The sequence below is a fragment of the Eumetopias jubatus genome, unplaced genomic scaffold (genome assembly GCF_037043125.1).
Source record: "Eumetopias jubatus isolate StellerSeaLion01/CBP00866 unplaced genomic scaffold, mEumJub1_p1.0 scaffold_4, whole genome shotgun sequence".
NCBI classification, from domain to species: Eukaryota; Metazoa; Chordata; class Mammalia; order Carnivora; family Otariidae; genus Eumetopias; species Eumetopias jubatus.
In genome coordinates this window covers 158,307,659-158,318,366 of record NW_028274810.1, presented here as the reverse complement: position 1 = coordinate 158,318,366, position 10,708 = coordinate 158,307,659, and the positions used below count along the sequence as shown (strand labels likewise).

General features: G+C 34.5%; 1 pseudogene; it reads right to left on the bottom strand.

Moving 5' to 3' along the window:
* Positions 1-916: 916 nt before the first annotated feature.
* Positions 917-2,543, bottom strand: LOC114215638 (60S ribosomal export protein NMD3 pseudogene; annotated as a pseudogene).
* Between the last annotated feature and the right edge of the window lie 8,165 nt (positions 2,544-10,708).

The window sequence follows — 10,708 nt, the reverse complement described above, 5'->3', positions numbered from 1 at the left end:
CTTAAAATTTCATTCTCAAAACACTTTAAAAAACTCAAGCCAATGCTTTTCATTCAAGGATGTGGAAGGCATTCCTTTTTCAAGTCTGACTCATGGTTTTATAAAGCATAAAGTTCATTTTTATTATTTCATTACCTATGTGCTGGATCTTAATATTCTTTTTGATGGTGATATATTCAATGACAGAAACTTATATAAAGAAAATTCCTTCTCAATTTGTAAACCAAAATTTCAAAAGCAAAAATGCTTGAAGTGATAGGAAGACATTTTTATGACACAGCAAGCTACTGGTCTAAGCTGCTGGCATGAGCAAAAATAACAAAAGTACAAACTATTATTTAACCCTTAAACAATCTATGTTTGCTACAAATCCAAATACTTTAAATATATTTTCTTCTGCAATAAAAATTAAGATAACCCCAAATTAAGCTTTTGAAGATGTTAATATTATGAATAAAATAGATTAACTTCCCCCTGAATGTCCAGTAACAAACTGAACCCCGACTTACCTATCCCAACGACATAAAAATGATCTAAAGTGGATCAAAGTGCATTAACAAGTTCATATAAAAATCATTCTTCATGTGCTCTTTTACTAAAGCCATCAATGCAAAAAGAATGTAAAAGTTTGTTTTATACTTGAAGATTTAGGTAACCTCCAAGGCATCACAACTTTTGAGATTTCAAATCTGGCGCTACAGTATGCGAAAATACTAGGGTATCCTAAAAAGGAAAACTTAAAAAATTCCACAGATAAAATGGCCTAAATATCATTAATAATTACATTCTCCATAATCTTTTATCCAAAAACTTCAAAGCTATCAATCTCGTTCAGTGCTTGGATGAGCAATCAAAATAGTCTTATTGAAGTTTAAAACTAAATTTCTCCTTTTTCAATATGGAAGCATAGGCGGAATAGACAATGAAAGTTATTTCATCCAACATCCTGAGTCTACAGACATGGAAATCATCTACAACACAATCTCACTGTGTCATCATCTATTCAGCTTCTTCACCAGTAGCATCTTGGGAAATGTGGAGGTCTTCAAGCATCTCAGCCAGACTAATTCGAGGGGCTCCTTCATCATCTGTGTCACTTTCCACAGGAATGGTTGAATCTCTATAAATGTTTACATTTTTTTCTAATTGCCTCATCTTCTTCAAGATCTTCAAGGAAATCTTGGTATTGCCTTTCATCATCTGTATCCATGTTTTCTCTATCTCTTGCAAGCTCTTTCAGTTTCCAGTTTCTATGATGCTGACATTTGGTACGGTCATAATTCTTCTTGATTAATACCACATCTGGGACTCTACCGGAGTTCATTTTGTTGACATACTCATCATTTAAGTTACAGTTGGCCAAATCAAACCCCAACACCAGGTCTCCAGGATTTAGAAGATGTCCCAAATGAGTACGACAAAAATACTGTTTATCTGTATTCATTTCAGAAGTTTTCTGTACCCAGACTTCCCCGAGGGTATGCTTTTTGATATCATTCCAGCACCTGCATTGCGTTTTGGATCTCGAACTATGCTGCATTACATCACAATAAACTCCTCTAGCTGTTTGGGATGGCATAAACTATTGAAAGGGTGACTCCAGAAAGTGCTTCCATCAATATCCACAACTTATAGGCTATTTGGATCTATGAGATGAATGGCACTGGTCACTCGAATACACACACAAATCTGGTTCATATTTCCCAGGCTTTGTGCCAGTTTTGGAGACAGACAAACAACATTATCCTTGCATATTGGAACAATTTCCACAGAAAAAGTGCTTTTGTAATTGTATGTGTTACTATGGATATCCTGAGAGATCAATCTCTGTGAGGCTTTGTGTCTACAGGGAACTGTACACTGAAGAAATTCTACCATTTTCTGAGCATGCTGTTTTGAGGAATAATAGAAATCCAGACCATCATGAATCTCTTTGATACGAAGTGTATTCTGATGCATTCCATATTTTAAAATCAACTGTTCCAGATAGTAGAAAGTTTTTTTGTGCAAAGTCTTTTGCCTCACTTGAACCACAGCCTTCCAGAAATCCTTAGCTTCTACTCTGTAGCAATCTCCACACATCTGAGGCTGAACAACATAATCCACCAGAAACACTTGCTGAAGGATAGCAGCATTCATCACCTCTTTCTGAATAGTCAGTTTAACTTTAAGTCTCTTAGAATGGGGCTCAGTCCAAACAAAACCTGCATCTACAAGCCGTACCTTACTCAGAGGGGCTTTGATTTTTTCCAAACAAAAAGCAAGAAGCTCCCTGGATTCTAATGCACACTGTATCCAAGTTCCAGGCGGCTGGAAATATCTTTGACATTGCTTGCAGAAAGATACAGAGACCTGTTTCGGAATGCCTTGGCTGATGTCTACTTTACTTCGCAAATAGGCCACACAAATATTGGCAGGATTTGGACTAATTGGGACACCACACTCACAGCACAAGATGTGTCCAGGGGTGCGGTCGGTGGATTCTGTCATATACTCCATTTTTCTGTATGCCTTAGGTAGTCTGGAACAGACCCAGGTTTGTGGGGAAACAGCAACAGAACAACCCTTATTGCCCCCTTAGGGCCGACCACAGCCTGCTCCAATACAGCGAAGATCTCACGAGAGAGGCTACAGCTGTTGTTTTAAAGGTGAAACCAACATGACTGCAAACCAACCACAACTTCTCCCCAGAAACAGCCTTGGACTGGGTTTCTGTTGTTCTTAGAGAGATGTTCAGATACCATTCTACAAAATCAGCATCATATCATATTTTGTCCTGACGAATAATTTTATTATATTTTTTGGTGTACATTGGATAATAACTTTCTTGTATGCAAAGATTCTCCTGCTTTTTCTTCCATATTCTCCTCAAATCTAAAATGTTTTCCATGTTCCTCTCCACTAATTTGGGACCCTGCTCCTTTCCCTCCATCCTATAGCATTCCTCAGATGACTCTCAGACATATATTTTACCCCTCTACGCTTCAATATAATCAACTAAAGCATTTGAAAATGACACGTTTCATAGTTATTTTCTATGAATGGTTCTCTTTTGCACTGAATCATCAATTACCTGAGGACTGATTAGTTCTTAAAATTCTCCAAGGAAGAATAATGTAAAACACATAAAAGAAACTGCATAGATATGTATTTGCTTCTCCTGGCTACTCTCATTTGGTTTGTTTATTTCTTTCAAGTAAAATTTTTATAATAGCCCTTATTGTACTATGGGAGAATTTTAAAGAATATCATGTGGTCACTAAGATTTATGTTTATAATATTATGTGGATTATAAACACCATCTACTAGGAAATTCCTCTTGGAGTTATAAAAGAAGGTTATGGTCCACTTCTATTCAGAGCTGAATGAATCATTGGTATGGAAGGGGCATCTGCAGACACATTCTCAGTAGTTGCATGTATTTGTTTAAGGAAGATAAGAAGATAGATCAAGTTCTCCCAAAGGGATATAACACTTGGTAGAATCTGATATATAAGATTTACGGGGTTATTGGTACTAGTTGCCTTATAAGGAAGCACTGGAGACTGAACTTTAAGAACTTCCATTAGGTTTTTCTGCATCTCATTTCTTGATAATTCACTCTGCAATTTTTATGGTTTATTATCCTAGAGGAGATCATTTACCAACTTAAAACCCTTTATAATTTGCCTGTCTACCAAACAAAATACAATAAAATCATTAGAGCTCTCTAGAAATTACCCAAAAAATAACTTTGAGTTTGAAATCATGCGTATTCTTTGTGTATTAAAGAGTTTAGCAGATGGTATGCATATGGGTTATATTGTTTATTTAATCATCTCTGTCTATAATGTCCGTGCTACTGGTCTCATATATAGCTGCTGAAATCCAGCTTTCCTTCAAGATCCAGTTCAAACCTCATCTTCTTCAGGCAAACTGCTATGACTCCTGACCTCTTCCTTCAAAGCATAAAAAAAGGGCTTCTGGAATGTTGGTAATGATCTGTTCCTTGATATGAATGCGGCTTGCAGTGACCATTCATACACTTATAAGCAATGAAAGATTGTATCTCACACTGTCATGGAAATATTTTAACATATTATTCAAAATACCAATGATAATATTTCATTGAAAACAAAAATATATATGTGATTGATAAATGCTGTACAACTTTGAAATATAAGGAAAATCTTTCACTAGCAGCCAAACATTCTCATTCTTCTCTGAAGTGACATATAATTATATTAATTTTATGACTTTTTTTTGCCTTCTTTAATTATATGTATGTGCATATATCAGCACCCAGTTTCTCCTATTATTACTTCCCCTATTACATTAGTATGTAATGCACATTAGTATGGTAGATTTGTTATAATAAATGAACTGATTTTGAGACATTATTATTAAATAAAGGCTGTACTTTATTCAGATATCCTTAGTTTTTACCTAATGTCCTTGTTCTGTGCCAGCATCCTATCCAGGATGTGATTTTATGTTTCGTTGTCTTGTCTTGTTCAGAGCTTCTTGACTATGACATTTTTCTCAGACTTTCCTTGCTTTGATGATTTTCACAGTTTTGTGGAAACTTGGGCAGGTATTTTGTCTCTTAGTTGATGTTTTCCTTATGGTCAAACTGGGTTTATAGGTTTCTAAAAAGAAGATCATGTGGGAAAACTGCTGTTCTCATTACATCACATCTAGGCTACATACTAGCAATATGACTTACTAATGTTGATGTTAATCTTGGTCACCAGGCTAAAGTGGTGCTTGTCAGATTTCTCCATTGTAAAGTTACTTATTTTTCCCTTTCCATACTGTACTCTTCGGAAAAAAGTCAAGATGCACAGGTCACACTTTAGGAGTGGGGAGTTCTGTGCAACTCCTTGAGAGCAGACTATTTTCTTAGATCACGTGGGATTGTTCTGCATGAAATATTTGTCTTTTCCCCTTTTATATATTTACTCAGTCATTTATTTGTGCAAACACGGACTCATGGACATTTATATTATACTTTGGATTTTAACACAACAGTACATTATTTCTTTTGCTCAATTTTTTCCAGCTTTGACCACTTGGGATTTTTTCAGTTAGCTCCTGTGTCTCCTTAATATACTTCATTTGTTTGTGTATATGTGTTTGTGTGTGTGTTTATTTAGCACTTCTTTACTTTCTGGGAATGGAGGGTGTTCCAAGCTCACCTTGTATTTTTTCTGCTCCTTTCTGAGAACCAACCATTTAACGAGGAGTCCTAATTCCTTTTACTGGAGAATGGTGCTGGAAACTGAAATCTTTTTTTTTTTTTTAAAGATTTTATTTATTTATTTGACAGAAAGAGACAGCAAGAGAGAGATGACAAGCAGGGGGAGTGGGAGAGGGAGAAGCAGGCTTCCCGCTGAGCAGGGAGCCCGATGCGGGGCTCGATCCCAGGACTCTGGGATCATGACCTGAGCCGAAGGCAGATGCTTAATGACTGAGCCACCCAGGTGCCCCGAAACTGAAATCTTTTAATTAGGTATACTCATTGTTATTATTATGCTTGTTGTTTCTAAGTCTTGGAAGCTGACAGATCAAAGAACTATATGAGTGTATACTAACCCATGTATGTCCACATATACAAATATTCTATATATTTATATGGATTATCAATATATGTATTAAGATAAACATGAGTTACCCTGATTCATGTGGTCGTGAATCACTGTAACTTTCTTCTCTTGATTATCTGCAACTTCAAACTTCAACATTAAGAAACATGGTCTCTGCTGTCATCCATTTACTTAATTGCTCAAATTCATTACACATATAGAATGGTTTTAGAATTATTAATAGATACCGTATAGGAAACAACTTAATCAACTAGAGGACAGTGTTTGAGTTGTTTCTTTAGTCTTTACTCTTAGTCCACTCATTTAAAAACTTGCTTAGATCAGTGCCATTTCTCTCTGCCGTCTACAGTGAGATCAGTTCTTTTTTTAATTTATTTTTATTTTATTTTTTTAAATTTTATTTTATTATGTTATGTTAATCACCATACATCATTAGTTTTTGATGTAGTGTTCCATGATTCATTGTTTGTGTATAACACCCAGTGCTCCATGCAGTACGTGCCCTCTTTAATACCCATCACCAGGCTAACCCATCCCCCCACCCCCCTCCCCTCTAGAAGCCTCAGTTTGTTTCTCAGAGTCCATAGTCTCTAATGGTCCATCTCCCCCTCCGATTTACCCCCCTTCATTCTTCCCCTCCTGCTATCTTCTTCTTTTTTTTTTCTTAACATATATTGTATTATTTGTTTCAGAGGTACAGGTCTATGATTCAACAGTCTTACACAATTCACAGCACTCACCATAGCACATACCCTCCCCAATGTCTATCACCCAGCCACCCCATCCCTCCCACCCCCCCACCACTCCAGCAACCCTCAGCTTGTTTCCTGACATTAAGAATTCCTCATATCAGTGAGATCATATGATACACGTCTTTCTCTGATTGACTTATTTTGCTCAGCATAATACCCTGCAGTTCCATCCACGTCGTTGCAAATGGCAGGATTTCGGTTCTTAGATCTGTAACAATTAGATTGTTTCTTCACAGTTTGTATTACATCCTGAGATTTTTATGACCTCCTAAGTGATCTTTTTAATTTGCAGAACGTAAGCTTTACTCTTTTGTTATGTGAAGTTACACGAATTTTAACGAATGCCATGTCACATACTCACCACTACAGTATCAGACAGAATAGTTATACCACTCCAAAAAATCCCCTATGCTTTACCTATTCAATTTTTTTCTGTCTGGGTCCTGAACTCCTGGCAACCACGGATCTGTTTAATGTCTCTATAATATCGCTCCTATCCAATGTCCATCTTGTTTTCTTTCTCTTTCTTTCTTCTCTTGGCGGGTTTATTTACCAGCCTGAAGAAGTTCCCTCTATTCCTACTTTGCTGAGAGTTTGTATTATTAATAATGGGTTTTGGATTTTGTCATATGCTAGGTCTGCACCAACTGTTATAATCATATTATTTTTATTTTTAGGCCACTTATAAGGTAGATTGCATTGATTAACTTTCAAATGCTAAACCAGCCTTGCATAGCTAGAATGAATCCCACTTGGTTGTAGTGTATAATTCATTTTATACATCATTAGATTTGATTTGCTCATATATTATTGAGGATTTTTATATTTATGTTCATGAGGGATAGTAGTCTGTAGTTTTCTTTTCTTATAATGTCTTAATCTGATTTTGGTATTAGGGTAATACTGGACTCATAGAATGAGTTAGAAGTGTCCATCTTGTATTTTCTTGAACATATTGTGGGTAGCTAGCATTATTTCTGCCATAACTTTTGACAGAATTCACCAGTGAAAACACCTAGGCATAGTGATTTTTATTTCTGAAGATTGTTGATTATTGATTTATTTTCAAACAATAGTGTAGGTCATTTATTTATGCTTGTGTGAGTTGAGATAACCTGTGACTTTTAAGAAATTGGTTGTATTACCTAAGCTATCAAATTTGTGGGCATACTTTTTTTCTTACATTTCTTTATCATCCTTTCAATGTCTGTGGGATCAGTAGAGATGATGTGTGTCTATATCTCTGCTGTCTTAACTCAGCCTTCTCTGGCAGCCTTCTCTAGTTTAGAGCAAGTAACATAGAGTTCTGCATTTTATCTATTGTACCATTGCATTTGGTCCTACTGTCAAAAATTTTTTTCTTCCCTGTCCTGATTTTTCTCTCTCCTGCAACTCCACCTAGATGTATGTCATACTGTTTTATATTATCTAACAGCTTCTTGAGACCCTGTTCAATCTTTTCAAACTTTTCTCTTGATATTGATCTATCTTCAAGTTTACATACTCCCTTCTCTGTAATTTTTCATTTGTTTTAAAGTTCATCCAGTGTCTTTTATATTTCATATATTATATGTTTCATCTCTAGACTTTTAGTTAAGTTTAAAAAGTATTTTTCTATTATATTGATGAGATTTCCTGTCTTTATATTGAGATAAAATTGACATCGAACATTATGTTAGTTTCAGGTACACAAATAATGATTCTATCTATATCTATCTATCTATCATCTATCTATATATATATATAGTGAAACGATCACCACAATAAGTCTGGGTAATGTCTGTCACCACACATGGTTGCACATTTTTTCCTTGTGATGAGAACTTTTAAAATATACTCTCTTAGCAACTTTTAAACATACAATACAGTATACATCCAATGGAATATTATTCATCCATTCATCCAAGAATGAAATCTTGCCATTTATAATGATGTGTATGGAGCTAGAGTGTATTATGCTAAGCGAAATAAGTCAGTCAGAGAGACATACCATATGATTTCATTTATACATGGAATTAAAGAAATAAAACAGATGAACATGGCAGGGGAAGAGAGAGAAGGAAGAGAGGAAAACAAACATAGAGGTTCTTAATTATAGAGAAGAGACAGTGTTGATGGAGGGTGGTGGTCAGGGGATGGGTTAAATGGGTGATGTGTATTAAGGAGGGCACTGGTATTATGAGTACTGGATATTATATATAAGTGATAAATCACTAAATTCTATATCTGAAACCAATTTTACTGTGTATGTTAGTGAACTAGAATTTCAATAAAAACTTGAAGTAAAAAAAAACCAAACATACAATACAGTATTATTAGCTATAGTCACCATACTCTATATTATACCCCTAAGGCTTCTTTATTGTAAAACTGGAAATTTGTACCTTCTGACCATCTTCACCCATTTTGCCATATTTGGTGGGTTTATTTCTGGGCTCTCTACTCTGTTCCATTGATCTTTGTGTCTGTTTTTATGACAATACCATACTATTATGATTATCATAGCTTTGTAATATAGTTTAAGATCAGAAAGCATGATGTCTCCCACTTTGCTCTTTCTCAAGATTGCTTGTGTATTTGGGGTCTTTCACGGTTCAGAAAACCCCTTGGATGTCATTAATGCAGAAAAATCATTTGTCCAAAACCCTCAAAGAATTCATACTAGATAGAAAATGTACAGATGCAATAAATGTGAAAAAGTATTTAATTAGTAATCGAATGTAAATAAACATCAAAGGATTAACACTAGAAAGCCCTAAAGCACTAACACATTTCAGAAATCACTATAAATCAGAGTATTTATTGTATAAAATAATTGAATGTGAAAATTATTAGGCAATTATATATTAGTATGGCTCAATCAACAAGGAGATGGATGTTTCAACAGGTAAAATTATATTCAATATATACTTTTTTGTATTGACATTATTTAAGAGTTTTTGAAAAGTAAATATTGATATTTCAAAATATTCTGGCTTTCTTCAGTAAAGAAAAACAAAACATAATCATACCTAAGAATTTAATCTTCTATTTTTAAATAATGATATCATTTTTTAAATGAATTTAATGTAAATGATTTGATGTCATCCCTATACCTGACAAGCTCTCTTGAATAATGATTGCTGCATTTGGCTTATTTTACTAGATCAAGTATAGGGCATTGCTAATTGTTATGTCAAGTGATTGTGGATTATCAAAAATTCGTGGGTTGTTTCTAAAATGGAAATATAGGCCTGCAGAAGTCAAGTACAGAAATTTAACATGAATTGAAATTGGCTGAAAAATCCTGCCAAAGATTTTAATAATTTGGCTACATGAACCTTGAATATTTCAATTCATAAGATATTTGTAGAAACATTTCTCCCATTCATAAAGAATAAAAGTCTTGAAATTCTGATTTAATTTCAAGCCTCAGTTAGACTCCAAACAAAATATGAAATGCAAGTGACTAACATCACCTTTCTTACTGGTAAGATGTTCTCAGTTAATATCCTATATATACCTAATTATCGTGGGGAACAAAAATTTTTGCAATCTATATTCTGTCCACTCTAATATTTGTAGTTATCAGGTGCTCATTAGATTTCTGATGGCTTTGATTATGAGGAATCAGCTCTAGGAATTTTTATAATGATATCCCTGACTTCTATCTCACCATTAATGGCTTAGTCTTATATCAAATTTATTTCTTGTAAACTTTTCATGATTGTCTAGAACAGAGTAAGGACTGAGATAAAACCCTTTGAAAGAATAAATGAATGTATGCCTAGATATGAGCAGAAGGAATTCATATTCATTCCAGCTGTTTCCAAATAAGCTGTCAGTGAGATTTGATTCTAAAGAAAAACATATTTGAAGGCTCAGAGCTGATGCTAGAATGTCTATTCAAGTGAAACCTTATGTTTCTGTGTGATTCCGAATGAAGGATAAAGAACTCCTGGAATCTAAGACAAGAGAGCATGAAATGTTTTGACAGGGTCTGGAAGTTATTAGATTGAAATAATACCCACAATATTATGAGTATATGCAATTATTAATGGAAAATATAACCTTTAAGATTCTGAAACAGATGCATCAAATAAAAAAATCATTAAGTATCACATGTCTATGAAATATGTCTGACTTCTCCACTTCACATATTATTTTATAAACTTCAATTAGAAATTTTGTTTTTAACTGAAGGGGAACATATGTAAGAATGCACAGAACATAGAAGAGGTTGAAAAAAAATTTATGTGTTTTTTAAAGCTTAATTATTTCCTTTGAAATTCAATTTTAAAAAATGAATGTATTTCTCAGAGAAACAAACTGAGGGTTCTAGAGAGAAGAGGGGTGGGGGTATGGGTTAGCCTGCGGTGTTATACGCAAACA